Here is an 18,253-nt window from a genome sequence, read left to right on the forward strand (position 1 = left end):
CAGAACCCCAAGGGCCAACCCACTGATACTGTCACTGCCTGGTGCCAGGACCCACCAGGGAAAAGGAGCTTGCCTTTGCCATTCTCCTGGGGAGGGCGTGGCTTAAATTTGCATCCCCTGCACTACTGGACCTCACTTTGGAGACTGTCTACGTGCCTATGCCTACCCAGCCCCCACCCATTGCACACAGAATGTTTACTATGACTGCGGATTAATCAAAAGATAGTTTCCTACCCATCACGTCACTAAGCAGATCCAGGAGGTGGGCCTGCCTGAGGTCCATTTCTGGACTTCAGTAGAAATTATTTTCCTGTAAAACCCCTTTTGGGCAACAGAGCAACTGCAGCCTCGGTTCATTCTGAACTGGGGCCGGGGGCCACAATGTCTTTGCTTTGTTCCTTTAACACAGGGTCCCCAACCCCCGGCCCCTGACAAGTACTGGTCCACAGCCGGTTAGGAACCGGGCCGCACAGCAGGAGGTGAGTGCTGGCCCAGCTGAAACTTCATCTGCCGTTCCCCACTGCTGGCATTACTGCCTAAACTGTCCCCCCACCCCTCATCCATGGAAGAATCGTCTTCCACGAAACCGGTCCCTGGTGCCAAAAAGGTTGGGGACCACTGCTTTAACATACAGCCAGAAAGCTTGAGTATTTGAGCATCTCTTTTCAGTCCTCATGAAGATGCCCTCCCATCTCGTTTTCCTGGGGAAGATGCTGCTTGACCTCCTGTAGTAACAGTGCAGGACAAGGAGAGCCATCCAGGCGCCAGACAGCTGCCGCTGCTGTGTATGCCAACCAGTCGACAAATCTGAATGAGACGACACCCGTGGACATCAAGTCTTTAAGGCAGAGGAGATACCGCTAATGTCATCTTCCTGTCTTCAGAGCTGTGATCACCAAACTCAGGTTCCAGGCAGCTAGGGCTGCACCTGGTCTGTATGGACCATACTGCTGGACACGAGGCCAGCTGAGAAACTCCTGGTCTAGAATGGGAATTTCACTTATGGAGGGAGGAAGATCCCCTTACCAACCTCCAAGCATGCGGTACAGTAATTGATCAGCACGGTCATGTCCACGCACGGTAATCAGGGGGTGGGATCTGTTTCCACAAAAAGGTAAGCGAGGTGTTCTAGGCAGAGAATAGCTACCACATGGATGTGTTGCAAAGCCTGCTTTTCCTGCCTGCAAAGATGGCAGGTTCCATCTCCACAGAGGCCGTGTTGATCCACTGGAATTGCCAACCAGTGTAGGGTGTGCAACTTAGCTGAGCAATTATTATCCAAGTCTCCATAGTTTTAGATGACCATGTACAGAAGACTTGTTCTATCGGGAAGTAATCACTGAACAACTGACCACTTGTAAAATCAGTCTCCATTCATATGTCACTCCTACTTGATATGAGCATAGCTATCCCCGATCCCGCTAGCTACATCTTCATCACTCTCTCACAAATTGTAGTTGCATATGGAAATATAATGCAAATACATGCAAATTGCTTGTGAAGTGATGTTGTAAAGTTTTCTCAAGATGTAGGATTTTGATGAAGTTGGTGAAGTGAGGCTGGAGAAAGGCTGGTACCCGACAAAGAACAGGGAACGACTAAGAACACAAGAACACTGCTTGAAAGGAGGATTTGAATAACAAAGGATTAAGAGAAGCCCCTGGGAAAATTTATGAAGCTCTGAAATGTTTCTGCCAAAGTGCCTCTCTTTAAGATCGTTTTTTGAAAGTCAAGTGGGAAGTGAAGGATGTGGTTTGTTATTATGGCAAAATAATGCCATAAAAGCCATCAACATTTCGTTCTTTCTTTGTTCATTCTAAGAGGTAGTTTGTCATGGCAATTGTAAATATCAGGTACACTTTCATTTTTCAAGATAAAGTCCCAGTCAATCTTTTTTCACTATTTTCTGTAAAAATTTAGTCCCTATTTTATTCTTTAGTGATTCTTCCCAGTATCAATTATCTTCAGATAATGATATTGCAATGATATATATTGGATGTGATGCACATAATACACGACACTTATAATGGGAAATAATTAGAAACATTTAAACACAAGGATTGAAATATAATTTCTTTTTTCCATTTACTCTTGGTCAACTCCACATTCTTGTACTCAGCATATCCAAGTCACGAGTGAATGCAGATGAACACTAGTCAGAAGCCTGTAGATTTCCTACCTTGTTTGCTAAGACCATAAATGAACATTGTGCCAACTGGGGTTACCAGGTGAAGTTAAGAAAACCTCTTAAAACCTGCAGCGCTGCTTAATGCCAGTTTTATATTTTTGGCTTTGTCACTAATTAGCTGTGTGACCTTTCAAAAGTTACTCCCCTTTTCTGGGCCTCACGCTTAAAGTAAGGAGGCTGAAATAGATCAATGGTCTCAAACCTGGTTAGACATTAAAGTCACCTGGGCAGATTATTAACATGTGTTAGAGTAACCCTCCCTCTCCCTCCTTAGATCAACTGAACAAGGATCTCAGGGAGCGGGACCCTGGCAAGCTCCCCAGCTGATGCTGATCCAGTAGGATGTGGACTCACTGAACCAGGCAGTTCTTACATCCATTCCACTTTCATCATTATTTAATTGTCTTAGGGTTTAGTTTTAGTCTCAAGGATGTGTGTAGGTGCAAAGGAAGTGTTTATATAACCCCATCCCATTCTGATTGGGTTTCAAGCCTTCATCCTAAACAGCTTCCTGATAAACAGTGAAGTTTAATGGGGGAAAAACACCATCACTGTTTTCGCCACATTTGTCGTGAACACAGCCTTCTCACTGCACACAAATCGCTGTTCCAGTGAAACAGGATGCTGCCACCTTACCATAGAAATGTCCTACAGCTGCTGTGAATAAAGGAAGGTGACAGACAGAGAAGGGAGCGGATGGGGTGACACCGTGGATTGAAATAATCTTTGGATTTTTCTTGGCCACCGTTGGCCCTGGGGCTCCCATGTCGTTTAACTCCTCCGGGTCGTTGGAAACTGCCTGACGAATATCTGAACGGGGACAAGTGCCTGACACTGTCAGATCCAAAACCAGTGCCGCTGGGTCAGTACCATCAAGATGAGCCTCTCTGCCAGCTGACTTCGGTCACGGGCTGTGTTCACAGTAGATGGTGGACAGTAATTAGACCGAAATCAGGAGTCCAAGTCCTATTATTGGGTTCCCATCTTTTTTTCCTCTTGGAAAATGAGATTATCTTGAAATTACTTACTGAGAAAAAAGAAGATTGAGTGATAAAGATTTCACAGAAGCTTCTTTTTATGATTGTCACAGATGGACCTGGTGACAAACCAAACTTGAATCAGCCTCCACTGAGCCCTCTTTTTGACCAGGCCACGTCCTTAGGCCTTGTCTTTAGCCTGCCGAGCCCAGTTTTAGCAAGAATCCTGCTAAGTTATTTTAGCAAGTGTCCTCCCACCTTTGCTCTTTGGCCAAGTTCCTCCCTTCTACCCCCACTCTTATAATCTGATCACTCTGGCCAGCATTCAGCAAGAGTCCTGTTAGGTCGGTTTATCAAAGGCCCCCTCTCCCAACTCTCGATGTCCCCTGTTAGTAATTTTGCATCCACCGACCCTCTCGTTCTGTTCCTTGCCTATCATAAAACTTATCCTTGCTGTATTCGGAGTTGAGCCCCATCTCTCTCCCCTGTTGTAATAAATTAACCCCCTATTGCAATACTCCTGAAAAGTCTCGCTACCATTTAACAAGTGTCAGGATAGTTTTCTTTTCATATTGGAACATGACACTTCAGCATTGTCCAAGCAAGAGCTGTGGAATATTAGCCCCTCAGGATGTTTATAAAGGTTGCAAACTGGGAAAGACTGTCCTGGGCTCCCATAAGCTTAGGTTAAACCAACAGTTTTCTTTCCTATAGGATTTTTTTAAAAGATCCTTTCAGATGCTAATGGGCCTTACATCTTTCCAAAAGTGGGATATAAAATACAGTGTTTCCCAGCTTTATCTGACCTCTTTTTGTGGAGGTGTCCGTTATCTTTAATTTCCAGCATTGCACAAAGCGCACTTTGTAAAAGCTGGAATAGAGTTACTCAGTTGGGGGTTTCTAACAATTTTATCAAGCGTGGACTCAGAAACTGATTGCTTAAAGAGGATCTAGTCAAAGCCTTTCATTGTATAATAAATAAGGAATCCAAGGTCTAGAGAAGTTACATAGCAGGTACCAGGCCAGGTGGACAGTAAAGAAATTAAAAAAGTTAAAATTCAGAAGCCCAGGCTTGGGTCCCTACTCCTCAAGCTAAATCCTACTGTTATTAACATATAATTACAAATCAGCAAATGTTTCTAAATCTCCTGCTACAATACCTGCATTTTGCTCAGAAATCACGTTTCTTAGTTAGCTAGTCCGCTCCGGCTGCCGTAACAACGTACCACGGACTGCGTGGCTTAAATAACAGAAATCTATTTTCTCACAGTTCTGGAGGTTGAAAGTCTGAGATCAAGGTGTCGGCAGGAGGCCTCTCTCCTTGGCCTGCAGATTTTTGTCTTCTCCCTGTGTCTTCACATGCTCTTCCTCTGTACGACTCTGTGTCTTAAATTTCCTCTTCTTTTTTTTTTTTTTTTTTTGCAGTACGCGGGCCTCTCACTGTTGTGGCCTCTCCCGTTACGGAGCACAGGCTCCGGACGCGCAGGCTCAGCGGCCATGGCTCACGGGCCTAGCCGTTCTGCAGCATGTGGGATTTTCCCGGACCGGGGCACGAACCCATGTCCCCTGCATTGGCAGGCGGACTCTCAACCACTGCGCCACCAGGGAAGCCCTTAAATTTCCTCTTCTTATAAAGACACCAGTCATATTGGATTAGGGCCCATCCTCATGACCTCATTTTAACTTAATTATCTCTTTAAAAACCCTATGTCCAAGTAAGGTCACATTAGTGAGGTCCTGGGAGTTACGACTACAACATATGAGTTTTAGGGGGATATAAGTCAGGCCCCTAATACGTGTGTAGCATAGAGATTTATTTATAATTTAATGTAGGATGGAGATCTATTGATATTTGCCTACAATTTGTTTTCATTACTGTAGACCCACCTGGAAGGAATTAAAGTAAAATATTTCTCCCGTCCTCTGGAAGCCTGAGCTCTCCTTTCCCTCAGAGGAAGAGCCACGTTTTTTTTTTTTTTTGTGGTACGCGGGCCTCTCACTGTTGTGGCCTCTCCCGTTGCGGAGCACAGGCTCCGGACGCGCAGGCTCAGCGGCCATGGCTCACGGGCCCAGCCGCTCCGCGGCATGTGGGATCTTCCCGGACCGGGGCACGAACCCGTGCCCCCTGCATCGGCGGGCGGACTCTCAACCACTGCACCACCAGGGAAGCCCACTTGTTTGTTTTTGATGTTTGAAGGGATGGAAGATTCCAGGCTTGAGGAGGATACCCTGCAGACCATTTCAGACTTTTGTATTTGGAAGGTCTGTGCCCTAAAGGGAATTAGCTGTATTGTCCAAGAACTCAGAGTTCAGGGATTTAAAGATTTGAGAAAGGAGTGGTCTCTGCTAGTGAGTCAGATACTCTGAGACTGGCAAGGGCAGGTGAGAAGTAGGGACACACATGTTAAAGGGAAACTTGGATGGGGAGAGTTGCATATATGCCAGACAGAAGTGAACACTAAGAGCAGTGACGGTGGCAGTCAACTCTAGAGACTGATACTAGCTCTCGGGACCACAGCAGTGTAGCTGGGATGGCTAATGGATCCCACACCCACGCCCATCCTCCCTTCTCCTGTTTAGGGACTGAACCTCTAAGAGCGTTAGCAGGGCACATAGCCACCTAAGTAGCTACTGTAGTTCCCAGCCTCCTTACAGCTGGGTGTGAACAGGAGACAAAGATGTGTGACCTTGAGTTTCTCTTCCCTCCTTCCCATGGGCCATGGATGGAGGTGAGTCAGCTCCAACCACACAATGAGGACGGAGCCCTGGGAGGGGGCACAGACAGCAGATGCCGAAAGGGACGCGGAGGAATGGGACCCAGATCACTGAATGATCCCACAGGACCCGGAGGAATGGGACCCAGATCACTGAATGATCCCACAGGCCAGAGCCGTCTGTCTAATCCTGGACTGCTCACCTCTAGACTATTTCTTGAAAAAGAAATTAACTTTTAACTTTTTAAAGCCATGGTGTTTCACAATCTTTTTGTTACAGCAGCTTAGCCTATACTCATATCGTAGATCTAGCAAGTGAGAGCTTAAGACAGACTTTATGTTGTGGAGAAACTTAATTATATATGCTGATCAAGCATGCTGAAACTGCTTCCTCCTTAAAAAGCAGTTACAACTGATTTTATTTTTAGACCTATGAAAACCTTTAAGTAAATTATATTTTGATGAGCCACAGTACTTTCTTTTGGACTAGAGTATGAATATCTTTTTTTAAAAATTTATTTAATTTAATTTATTTTATTTTTGGCTGCGTTAGGCCTTCACTGCTGCATGTGGGCTTTCTCTAGTTGCGGCGAGCAGGGGCCACTCTTCGTTGCAGTGTGCGGGCTTCTCACTGCGGTGGCCCCTCCTTGTTGCAGAGCACAGGCTCCAGGCGCGCGGGCCCCAGCAGCTGCAGCACGTGGGCTCAGCAGCCACGGCCTGCAGCTCCAGAGCGCAGGCCCAGCAGTTGTGGCGCACGGGCCCAGCTGCTCTGCGGCACGTGGGATGTTCCCGGACCAGGGCTCGAACCCGTGTCCCCCTGCGTCGGCAGGTGGATTCCTAACCACTGCGCCACCAGGGAAGCCCTGAATATCTTTTTTGGCAGACGGAGAACATGTTATGCTGATAAACTTGTAAGGAACACATCATGTTTTTTTACCCTCGAGTTTTATTGAGATATAATTGACATACAGCACTGTATATGTTTAAGGTGTACAGCATAATGATTTGACTACATACATCGTGAAATAAATTTAGTGAACATCCAGCATCTCATACAAAATTAAAGAAATAGAAAAAAATTTTTCTGTAGCGAGCCAGTTTTTCTACAGTGAAGTAGGAGTTTACAGAAAAGGAAGGGGAGGAGGCCAGAATGGTCCCTGCGGTAATGGAGTAGAGCTGGAGACATCAGTGTGAGCTCATGTTTAGCTTAATATCAGTACAGATGGTTAAATTTAGAATTATTTATAGATACATGTATTGTATATACATGGTTTAGTATACACACATGTATTTCCTCACTCTGTCAGCTGCAAAGGACAAGAAGAATTGAGACCCCGGTGGTAATGAGCATACCTAGTGCCCAGGTCTTGGTGCTAAAAATCATTCTTCAAAAAAGTAAACAGGGCTCCTTAGAGAAATGGCTGATTCTAGGACTGGGCAGGAAATACATGAGATGATTCTGGAGCATCTTGCAGTGGCAGAAAATAAGGAAGTGTTAAAAAAAAAACCCCAAGCCAAGACCAAAAACCCACATTGATCGCGGTATGTCAAAGGGACAAAGGAGCCAACTGAAAGAGCACCCAAAGTCCAAAGCTGAAACAATTTGAGCAACAAAATAAATAAAATAGTTCTGGATTACAACCCAAAGTATAAAATAAATATCCACGAGTGCATACTGATATAAAAATGATTGGGGGCTTTCCTGGTGGCGCAGTGGTTGGGGGTCCGCCTGCCGATGCAGGGGACGCGGGTTCGTGCCCCGGTCCGGGAAGATCCCACATGCCGCGGAGCGGCTGGGCCCATGAGCCATGGCCGCTGAGCCTGCGCGTCCGGATCCTGTGCTCGGCAATGGGAGAGGCCACAACAGTGAGAGGCCCGCGTACCGCGAAAAAAAAAAAAAAATAAAATAAAAGATTGAATAAATAAATTCATGAGGGAAAAAAGACAAATCTTTCATGCATAAGAATCCCAAATGTTCCACGTAGATACCCTGCCCTTTCGGAAGTGGAGCGTGACCTCCCCCTCCTTAAGTGTGGGCTGTGCGTAGTGACTCCTCCCAAAGAGGACAGTATGGACAAGGGGGAAAAGAATAACTTTACAGTGAGAAACCTGACAGATGTTACTTCAGCCGGATGATCAAGGTCAACACCAGCCATGATGAGTCATATTTACGGTCTGTACCCTTGATATGAGGTGATGAAAATGGCACTGTACTTTTATGTTTGTCCTCCCCCAAACCTAAAACCCCAGTGTTATAATGAGGAAAATACTAGACAAATCCCACTCGAGAGACATTGTAAAAATGCCTGACCAGTCTTTAAAGTTGTCAAGGTCTTCAAACACAAGGGAAGTCTGAGAAACTTTCACAGAAAAAAGGAGCCTGAGAAGACATGATATTGTAACTGAATATAATATGGTGTCCTGGGTGAGATCCTTGAACAGAAATGGGATGTTAGGTAAAAGATAAGAAAATCTGAATACAATTTGGGACTTTGGTTAATAAGAGAATATTAATATTGGCTCATTAATTGTGACAAATGGACGTTACTCATGAACAATGTTAATAATGGGGGAAACAGTATTAGGTATATGAAAACTCTGTACTATCTTCGCAGTTTTCCCGTAAATATAAGCCTCTTCTAAAATAAGTATAAGTAACAAAAACAAAAACAAAACTTGTATGTTGCTGGCACTCAACCCATTAAAGGGTTGTGTTAATAGTAGTCAGTGTTTATATTTGGTTTTCTGTTTTCTTGATTCTGTGCCCATTTAGGTGATAATTATTATATAATGTAAATTGTCATTCAGGATAGGGCAAAGTTTGCAATAATTAAAATTCTAGAGGAGAGACTCTAAATTTGAATTCCAAATCTGACTCAAAAACATCAGAAATTCACATTTCAGAAGCCCATGTTCAAGGCTTGACGCTTTCGTTTTATTTTACATTAAATAAAATCATACATGAAAGTGAAAAAAATGGGTTATGGTTGAACAGGTAGCATTTTTCCTTTCTCAATGGCTCATAACATGATGGTACATCATGTAATTAATGCATCTTAGATTTGATTAAATACAATATTATCTTTTAAAAGTGTGTAATAACCGATGGGGAAAATGATTTCTAATTTAAATTTGCAATTTGGGGGAAGGTTTAGTATTTTAATTAATTTGCACATATTTTAGTATATTAGAATATTATTTCTCCCTCGTTTGTAGTAAATATTTCCCCCAATTATTTTGCCTTTTAATTTTAATTATGATGCTTTGTTATAGAGCACTTTTTGTTATAGAGTGCCTTTGTTATGAGTAACCTACTTGGGGGTCCCTGCTAAGCAGGCTTTCCAGGGGTGGATTTTAAGTGATCCCAGGGAGAAGTGGGCAGGGAAGGAAGGAAAGCCGGTATGGATGCATTATTGCATTGGCTATGTAAGGACAAATACAAACTAAAATCAGAGTCTTAATTCTCCCTGCTGAAACAGGGAGAGCGATTTGTCTCCTCTCCCTTTTCTCAGAGCATTTACTTTAGAAAACCTGTATGTACTTTCTCATCTCTTTAAAATGTGTTCCTTTGAATACATAAGTCTTTTGTCAGCTGGCTTTTTTTTGTTCTTGTTGTTGTTGTTGTTTTTTGCGGTACGCGGGCCTCTCACTGTTGTGGCTTCTCCCTTTGCGGAGCACAGGCTCCGGACGCGCAGGCCCAGTGGCCATGGCTCACGGGCCCAGCTGCTCCGCGGCATGTGGGATCCTCCCGGACCGGGGCACGAGCCCATGTCCCCTGCATCGGCAGGCGGACTCCCAACCACTGCGCCACCAGGGAAGCCCTTTTTTTTTTTTTAATGTAGTAAAAATATTAGAGTGGGTTTAGCTTTGATCCTAAGGTACCATAAATTAACAACTGGTGTTTCCTTATTTGGTCCTGCTGCCTTGCAAGTATTTGCTTAGAAATAACACCGTAATGGTGATGGAGAAGGAGCAGGGCGAAAAGGAATACACTGGAGCGTTGCAGAGGAGTTGAGCAATTCTGTGCACCTTAGAGAACACGGAATCTTCGTGTTGGGGACACCCCAAGAACCATCCAGGCGTGGTGCCCACCTAAAACATGGATTCCCTTTTCAACACCGCATCCTTTTTGTCACCTACGCTTTGCTTCCAGATTTCTTTCTGGCAAAGAATTCCAAATTATGATAACAATTACTGTCTCCAGCTAATGTTGTCAATGTTGTAACATTCTTTAAATTCTTTTTCTAATATCACTAGAAAATTGAGCAAGTGAACTATTAGGAAATGTTACCGAGGTCAAGATTAAATTAGACCAAATCTACTTATAATGAAATTAGTGCTTTGCTGCCTGGGTAAGGAAACCGGATATGTCTTGTTTAAAGAGACCTAACTAGAGAAGATCCTGATCAGCCATAGCATAGCATAATGAGACAGATACGTTATATAAATATACTCCTTTAACTATAATAAATGATAGAATATTTGCCAGAAAGATCAAAGTACAACTCACCTACAGTTGCAGAAGCAACAGAACTGTTCAGAGGAACCTTGAATGAATTGGTACCAACCATCTTTTATAAAGGAGAAAAAGTCTTACAAAAGAATGCTCTGTACCTATGAGCATTAGTACACTAATGTTTTCAGAGAAACCCAAGACACCCGGGTAGTTGTCAAGAGCAGCGCTACTGCAGCAAAGACACAGTGGGGCTGATAATACACCAGCAGAGAGAACCCGAATTACAGCTGAATTATGTGCACAGATGATAAGGATGCCAGTTACATGAACCACCCTAGCTAATTAAATAAGATCCAACATACCAATAATATTGGTACCAAAGAAACCAGACACTGCAATTAAGAAATAATTAAAGAAGGTATTCCTGACATGAAAGCCAGTTTTCTGTGGCTCTTGAGGGGTCTTTCGACAAGGGCCAGAGGAAGCAGACACATTGTTCTCAGAGGGTGGAGGGCTAGATTGAGAAATTAATTTACCTTTCAGAATTGTGTCAGCTAATTTCCTGTGTCTAAAGTTAATGCCCTGATTAGAAAAGACTGGGCGTCCTGGCAGATGGATGGAGCGCTCCCTGCACGTGGGATGAAATACGGCGCTCTGATTCCCCAAAACCTCCATGGTTTTTTCCAGCTGGACTTGGGATGCAGCCTGAGTCTGTACGCAAGGGCAAAGTCCTCAGCCATCGTAACCTGCGGTTCCCCACCTGTGTTGAGGCCCACACTAACTGTTAAGAAGAGGAGAGTGTCGCTAACTGATCTCAGGCCAAGATTGTTAAACAAAAGGAGCTGTGAAAATACGGCTGAACGCTCTTACTTCAGTTTCTAAGAAGCCTAAGGAACATCACAATAACCGTCATAAATAATATTTGTTCCATCTTTTATATTTTCCATGCTTAAGTGTTTTGTATGCTCCTATCACAAATGATTGGATGTGAGCACTCTCATTATTCCCATTTGTAGACTTGCAAACAGATTCAGTTAAAATCTGTGCAAAAGCACATCATTGGGAAAAGCCAAGGTTCCAACACAGGTCAATCTGACTTCAGAGCCTACACTCTTATCCATCCCGTGATACGGCCACAGCCTTGTAGGCGCGGAGGAGCTGAGATCAGTGAGATTAAACCACTGACATTGCTTATAACAGAGTCTGCCCCAGATGAAACTGATGGACATTTCACTCTGGTTCTCCAGGAGTTCTTTCCAGAAGAGAAGTTCTTTCCAGAAAAGACAATCCAATCCTGGTGATAAGAGATCCATGCTGGTCTTAACAGAGAATCTCAGCCTCTGTAGCTATTCCCAGACTCAGCTGCAAAGAATGGGACAATAAGTGGAAGAGGTCTGCTAGGGATATGTCACGTGCTTACACACACACACACACACACACACACACACACACACACACACTCACTCACTTTCCCAGCCAGAGGTAGTTCTTTATTTATAACGCTCCTCTCAAATGTGCTACTTAAGCAAATCAGAAAAAGCGAATATTCCCAGTGGTCAAAACCTGATCAAGAAATCCACTCCGCTGCCAGGGAAGAGAAGCTCAACAAACAGACCCTCAGGGGATTTTTCAGGCCTAAACCAAAGGCCAGTGCACGGTGCTGCTAATGATCCTTTCCTCCGTGATCACCCTCTCTTCTCTAGATGGTCACCCTCGTCTCTTCTCTTTTATTCTCCTCTCTTCTCTTTTATTGTGTTTTTCTTCTATGCTGTACCCCAAGAGAAGTCAGAAATTGAATACACTCATATTCAGAACATAATTTAGGACGCTCAACTTCATCTAGTTTAATGGATCTTCATCAAATTTAATGATGTATCAAAGTATAGTTATTACAACCAATTATATTAGTTTGCTAGGCGTGCCATAAGTAAGGACCACAGACTGGGTGGCTTAAACAACAGAAACATATTCCCTCACAGTTCTGGAGGCCAGAAGTCCAAGATCAAGGTGTCGGCAGGATTGGTTTCTTCTAGGAGGCTTCTCTCCTTAGTTTGTAGACGGCCGTCTTCTCCCTGTGTCTTCACTTGGTCTTCCCTCTTTCATGTCTCTGTCCTAGTCTCCTCTTTTTATAAGGACACTAGTCATATTGGATTAGGCCCCACCCACCCTAATGACCACATTTAAACTAATTGTCTCTTTAAAGACTATATCTCCAAATAAGGTCATATCCTGAGGTATTAGGAGTTAGGACTTCGACATATTTTTGGAGGGAGGCAATTCAGCCCATACACAAAGTGAGATTTATATAACCGTCTGACTCAGTTTTTTTTGACTGAAACTATGTATCCTTTGACCAACACCTCCCTCCTGCCAGCCTCTGGTAACCACCAGAGTGTTGATGAGGAAACTATGTATCCTTTGACCAACACCCCCTCCTGCCAGCCTCTGGTAACCACCATCCTATTCTCTGCTTCTGTGAGTTTGACTATTTCAGATTCCTGGTATAAATGGTATTGTGTAGTGTTTGTTTTTTTGTATCTGGCTTATTTCACTTAGCATAGTGTCTTCCAAGTTCATCCATTTTGTAGAAATGGCAGGATTTCCTGATTTTTTTTTAATGGCTGGTTTATCTTCCACTGTATGTACACACCACATTTTCTTTATCCGTTCAGCTGTCAATGGACATATCTTTGCTATTGTAAATAATGCTGCAATGAACATGGGAGTGCAGATATTTGAGATCCTGGTGTTGATTCTTTTGGGTGCATACCCAAAAGTGGGATTGCTGGACCATATGGTAGATCTATTTTTAACTTTTTTGAGGTGATTCCATACTGTTTTCCATAGCGGCTATACCAATTTACCTTCCCACTAACAATGTACAAGAGTTTCCTTTTTACCACATCCTCGTCAACACTTGTTGTATTTTGTTTTTTATTAATAGCCATCCTGACAGATGCTATCTCCTTGTGGTTTTGATCTGTACTTCCCTGATTATTAATGGTGTCCCGTACCATTTCATATACCCATTGGCCACTTGTCTTTGGGGAAATGTCTGTTCAAATCTTTTGTCTACTTTTTAATCAGGTTGTTTGGTTGTTTTTTGTTTGTTTGTTTGGGGTTAGTTTTTTGTTGTTGGTGGTGGTGGGTCTTTTTTTTTTGCTATTGAATCATAGGAGTTCCTTATATATTTTGAATATTAACCCTTTATCAGATATATGGTTTGCAATTATTTTCTTCCAGTCTGTAGTTTGTCTTTTCACTTTCCTTATTGTTTCCTTTGCTGTGAAGATGCTTTTTAGTTTGATGCAGTCCCATTTGTCTATTTTTGCTTTTGTTGCCTATGCTTTTGGTGTCATATTCAAGAAATAATTGTGAAGGTCAATGCTAAGAAGTTTTCCCCCTATGTTTTCTTCTGGAAGTTTTATAGTTTCAGGTCTTATGTTTAAGTCTTCAGTCTATTTTGAGTTGATTTTTGTATATGGTGTGAGATAAAGGTCCATTTCATTCTTTTGCATGTGGGTATCCAATTTTCCCAACACTGCTTATTGAAGAGATTATCCTTTCCCCATTGTGTAGACTTGCCCCCCAGCCCCCCTTCGAAGATCAGTTGACTATAAATGTGTGGGTTTGTTTCTGGGCTCTCTATTCTGTTCCATCGGTTGATATGACTCCATTTTTGAAGTTTGACTGCTGGTAGATTTCAAATTCCACCCCTCTCTCTTCCCGTTCAGCCCCACATTTGGACAAGCTGATAAGAAAGCCTGGGTTCTCCCTCCTTTGGCTCCAGAAGGAAGTTCAAGTCCCACACAAGTCCCAGACCACGCAAGTTCAAACCACAGGCCCAGCCTTTAACCATAATAAAAGGCAAACCAGTCTCCTTTTCCTCTCTCTCAATCCACTGTTTTTTTTTAGTTTAAGTTTATTTATTTATTTATTTCTTAACATCTTTATTGGAGTATAATTGCTTTACAATGGTGTGCTAGTTTCTGCTTTGTAACAAAGTGAATCAGCTATACATATACATATATCCCCATATCCCCTCCCTCTTGCATCTCCCTCCCACCCTCCCTATCCCACCCCTCTAGGTGGTCACAAAGCACTGAGCTCATCTCCCTGCGCTATGCGGTCTCAAGCCACTTTTGTACCAACTTGGGAACTTGCTCTGCTCTTCCCTAAAAGTTTCATTGCATGAGTAATAAATCTTTAAACACTTTTTGGTGTATGTGTGGTGTCATCATTCTCAACATCCAAACCAAATTTCACGTGGAGTGGGGTTCCATCCTGTTCCTGCCGGACGGCCACGCCAGTCCACTTACATGTAACTAAGATAACACTCGTAAGGTCAACTATATTACCCATAATAGTAACACAAAAATAATAAAAATGTAGCTCTTTTGATAGATGTCAAGAAGCAATGTCTTCTTGACAAAACATAAATATCTAAAAACAATAGGAATGGAACATTCATTTCTTTACATGGTGAAGAGTACATATTTAAAATGGATTCAGCATTATACTAGATGGAAGGTACTAACATCACACCTCTTTTAAAATATAGGAACAAAGCCGAGATATGGTCTGTCACCACTCCTTCTTGACCTAGCACCTGTGCCAGTTAGTAAGCCATTGTCTCTCAGCCCTAAATCGACTTTTCTTTGTGCTGCTCTGTGAGATGTAACATCTCTCCTTTGCCACATGGCTCCATGTTAGGTGTTATCAGCAGGAGGTACGATAGGCTGAAAGATAGACGTCCCCTAGTGCTCCTAGTGACAGAGCCAGGCATGGAGTTGCTGGCAAAGTGGAAATGTGGTTTTCAGAGTCCTAGCTCCAACATCACAGAGTATGAAAGGGTGATTTTCGTGCTAATAGACAATAACTCAGTAACTGGCACAGGTCTCTTCAGCCTGTTCCTCCAGCACGCTGAAGTGGATTATTACCTTGCCCCAGTTTGGTTTTTTGGTAAAGAAAAACTCACAGACAGAAGTTATTAAGAAGACCATACTCCTGAAAATACCAACCATGATAACATCCTTCACATAAAGGCTTTCCTTGCTCTGCGTTTATACTGCTCCACTTGGCTGTTCTTCTACACATACGAAGTCAGTTTGTAGTTGGAGAAAAGCCTTGTAATGGTATTAAAACCCTCTAACTCGCTCTCCAGTTCCCAAATGCTTAGGGTTATGTCAACATGATAGGATGCTATAAGGATATTAAAATGACAAGTGTGCTAACTAATGTTAGTACATGGACATGATTATATAAAATAAAAAGATGAAAAAACCCAAAACAGAACATATTAGGTGTATCTTACTTATTACAATGTAAAGTTTATAAGTGTATGTAAAAGGATTTGAAATAAAATTGGAATTTTTTATAAATTTTTTAATTTTTATTTTGTTTATTTTTGGCTGCGTTGGGTACTCGGTGCGTGCGGGCTTTCTCCAGTTGTGGCGAGCGGGGGATACCCTTCATTGTGGTGCACGGGCTTCTCATTGCTGTGGCTTCTTTTGTTGTGGAGCACGAGCTCTAGATGCGAGGGCTTCAGTAGTTGTGGCTTGTGGCCTCAGTAGTTGTGGCTTGTGGGCTCTAGAGCATAGGCTCAGTAGTTGTGGTGCACGGGCTTAGTTGCTCTGCGGCATGTGGGATCTCCCCGGACCAGGGCTTGAACCCGTGTCCCCTGCATTAGCAGGCGGATTCTTAACCACTGCGCCACCAGGGAAGCCCTAAAATTGGAATAATTTAAATAAAGTTGGAATAATAGCAATTGCAGTTTAATGCTACATTAAGGTTTTCTTCCTATAAAGTCACACAAGTTCATAATAGTTTCTTTCTTTTTAAATAACTTTTTTCCCATAAATTTATTTATTTTATTTATTTATTTTTGGCTGTGTTGGGTCTTCATTGCTGTGCACGGACTTTCTCTAGTTGTGGTGAATGGGGGCTACTCTTTGTTGCAGTGCGCGGGCTTCTCATTGCGGTGGCTTCTCTTTTTGCAGAGCATGGGCTCCAGGCACACGGGCTCAGTAGTTGTGGCTCACGGGCTGTAGAGCACAGGCTCAGTAGTTGTGGCGCACAGGCTTAGTTGCTCCACAGCATGTGGGATCTTCCTGAACCAGAGCTCGAACCCGTGTCCCCTGCATTGGCAGGCAGACTCTTAACCACTGCGCCACCAGGGAAGCCCCATAATTGTTTCTTAAAAGAAAAAAAAAGATATGAGAATATTTGCTCGTTTACATTTCTCAGACTGCCTTCCTCTCTGATCTTAATGTTCCTTTTAATTTGCTTTTTTAAAAATCTTCTTTGAACAAATGAAGTAATATTGATTTTGTCTGACCTATACTCACAGCTTTTAAAACAAATCTTGCTTTCACAGCTGCTTATTCTAATATTAACAGGCTGAGCGAAGTTTGCCCTCTGAATTCTCAAAATGAAGTAAGATTGAGATGTATAATGAAGAAAAATGAACTATAAAAACTAGGGCTCTCCAACATACAATGAATTGTTCTTTCCCCTCTTTTTTTTTTGTTTTATAAATTTATTTTTTATTTATTTATTTTTGGCTGTGTTGGGTTTTCTTTGCTGCATGCGGGCTTTCTTGTTAGTTGAGGTGAGTGGGGGCTACTCTTTGTTGCAGTGCACAGCCTTCTCATTAAGGTGGCTTCTCTTGTTGCCGAGCACGGGCTCTAGGTGCGCAGGCCTCAGTAGTTGTGGCACATGGGCTCAGTAGTTGTGGCTCGCGGGCTCTAGAGCTCAGGTTCAATAGTTGTGGCGCATGGGCTTAGTTGCTCCACAGCATGTGGGATCTTCCCGGACCAGGACTCGAACCCGTGTCCCCTGCATTGGCAGGTGGATTCTTAACCACTGCGCCACCAGGGACACCCTCCCCCATTTTTAAAAAGAAATAGCATTACCTGACTTTGTCCTGCTCTGTGCAGAATGAGACATGATTAAAGTAGTTTGTGTGCCTGATGATAATACAAAGCGGAGAGGAAAGGAAAAACCTCCTCTGATGAAAATGTGTTCCTTTGATGGGAAACTTACCGTCTCTGGCTGCACAAAAGGAAGAGAGAAAGCAGCCAGAAATATTCAGTTTTCTCTGTCATAAACGTGCCTTTTGGGAATGGTCAAGGTATCCCAAGGAATGAGATGTGGAGCAAAAGATTTTTGAATTAGAATGACCTCAACTTCTCTTTTATTGAGCTCAAGGTCATCTAATAGCTGTTCTCACAACCATCCTCTTCTCATCACATCTTTTGTTCTTCTCTTTATTTTTCCCATCCATATTAAAGGAAGATTATTCTAAAACCTCAATTCAATATAACAGCTATATGTAATTACCATGTGCAAGATATTCCAAATTCTGTAAAAAATTCCTCTTGCCGGGACTTCCCTGGTGGTCCTGGTGGTAAGACTCTGCACTCCTAATGCAGGGGTCCCAGGTTCGATCCCTGGTCGGGGGAACTAGATCCTGAATGCCTGCCACAACTAAGAATTCCGTACGCGGCAACTAAAGATCTCTCATGGTGCAACTAAGACCTGGTGCAGCCAAGATAAATAAATAAATAAATAAATAAATAAATAAATAAATAAATAAATATTAAAAAAAATTTCTCTTGCCTTTTAAACTAGCTTGAATTTATTATGTTATATGCAAAGTAATTTTGACTAATGTATGTGCCTTTTTTATTCATTTATTTTTTAATTGAAGTGTAGTTGCTGTACAATGTTATATAAGTTACAGGTGTACAAAATACAGTGATTCACAATTTTTAAAGGTTATACCTATACATGCTTATTTCTTATAAAACGAAGTCCAAATTTCTAAGTACACTCAAAGTTCTATATAATCTAGACATATCTTACCTTTTCAACCTTATTTTTTATTGCTTCTTAATTGAAATTTTTTTCTCCAAAC

At 42.6% G+C, this 18,253-nt stretch overlaps 1 non-coding gene across 1 annotated transcript; it reads left to right on the top strand.

Moving 5' to 3' along the window:
- The first annotated feature begins 17,725 nt into the window (after window positions 1–17,725).
- TRNAR-CCU (transfer RNA arginine (anticodon CCU)) lies at window positions 17,726–17,799 on the top strand. Its single transcript has one exon. It is a non-coding gene; the product is annotated as a tRNA-Arg (tRNA).
- The last annotated feature ends 454 nt before the right edge of the window (window positions 17,800–18,253 follow it).

This window comes from Pseudorca crassidens, chromosome 14 (assembly GCF_039906515.1).
Source record: "Pseudorca crassidens isolate mPseCra1 chromosome 14, mPseCra1.hap1, whole genome shotgun sequence".
NCBI classification, from domain to species: Eukaryota; Metazoa; Chordata; class Mammalia; order Artiodactyla; family Delphinidae; genus Pseudorca; species Pseudorca crassidens.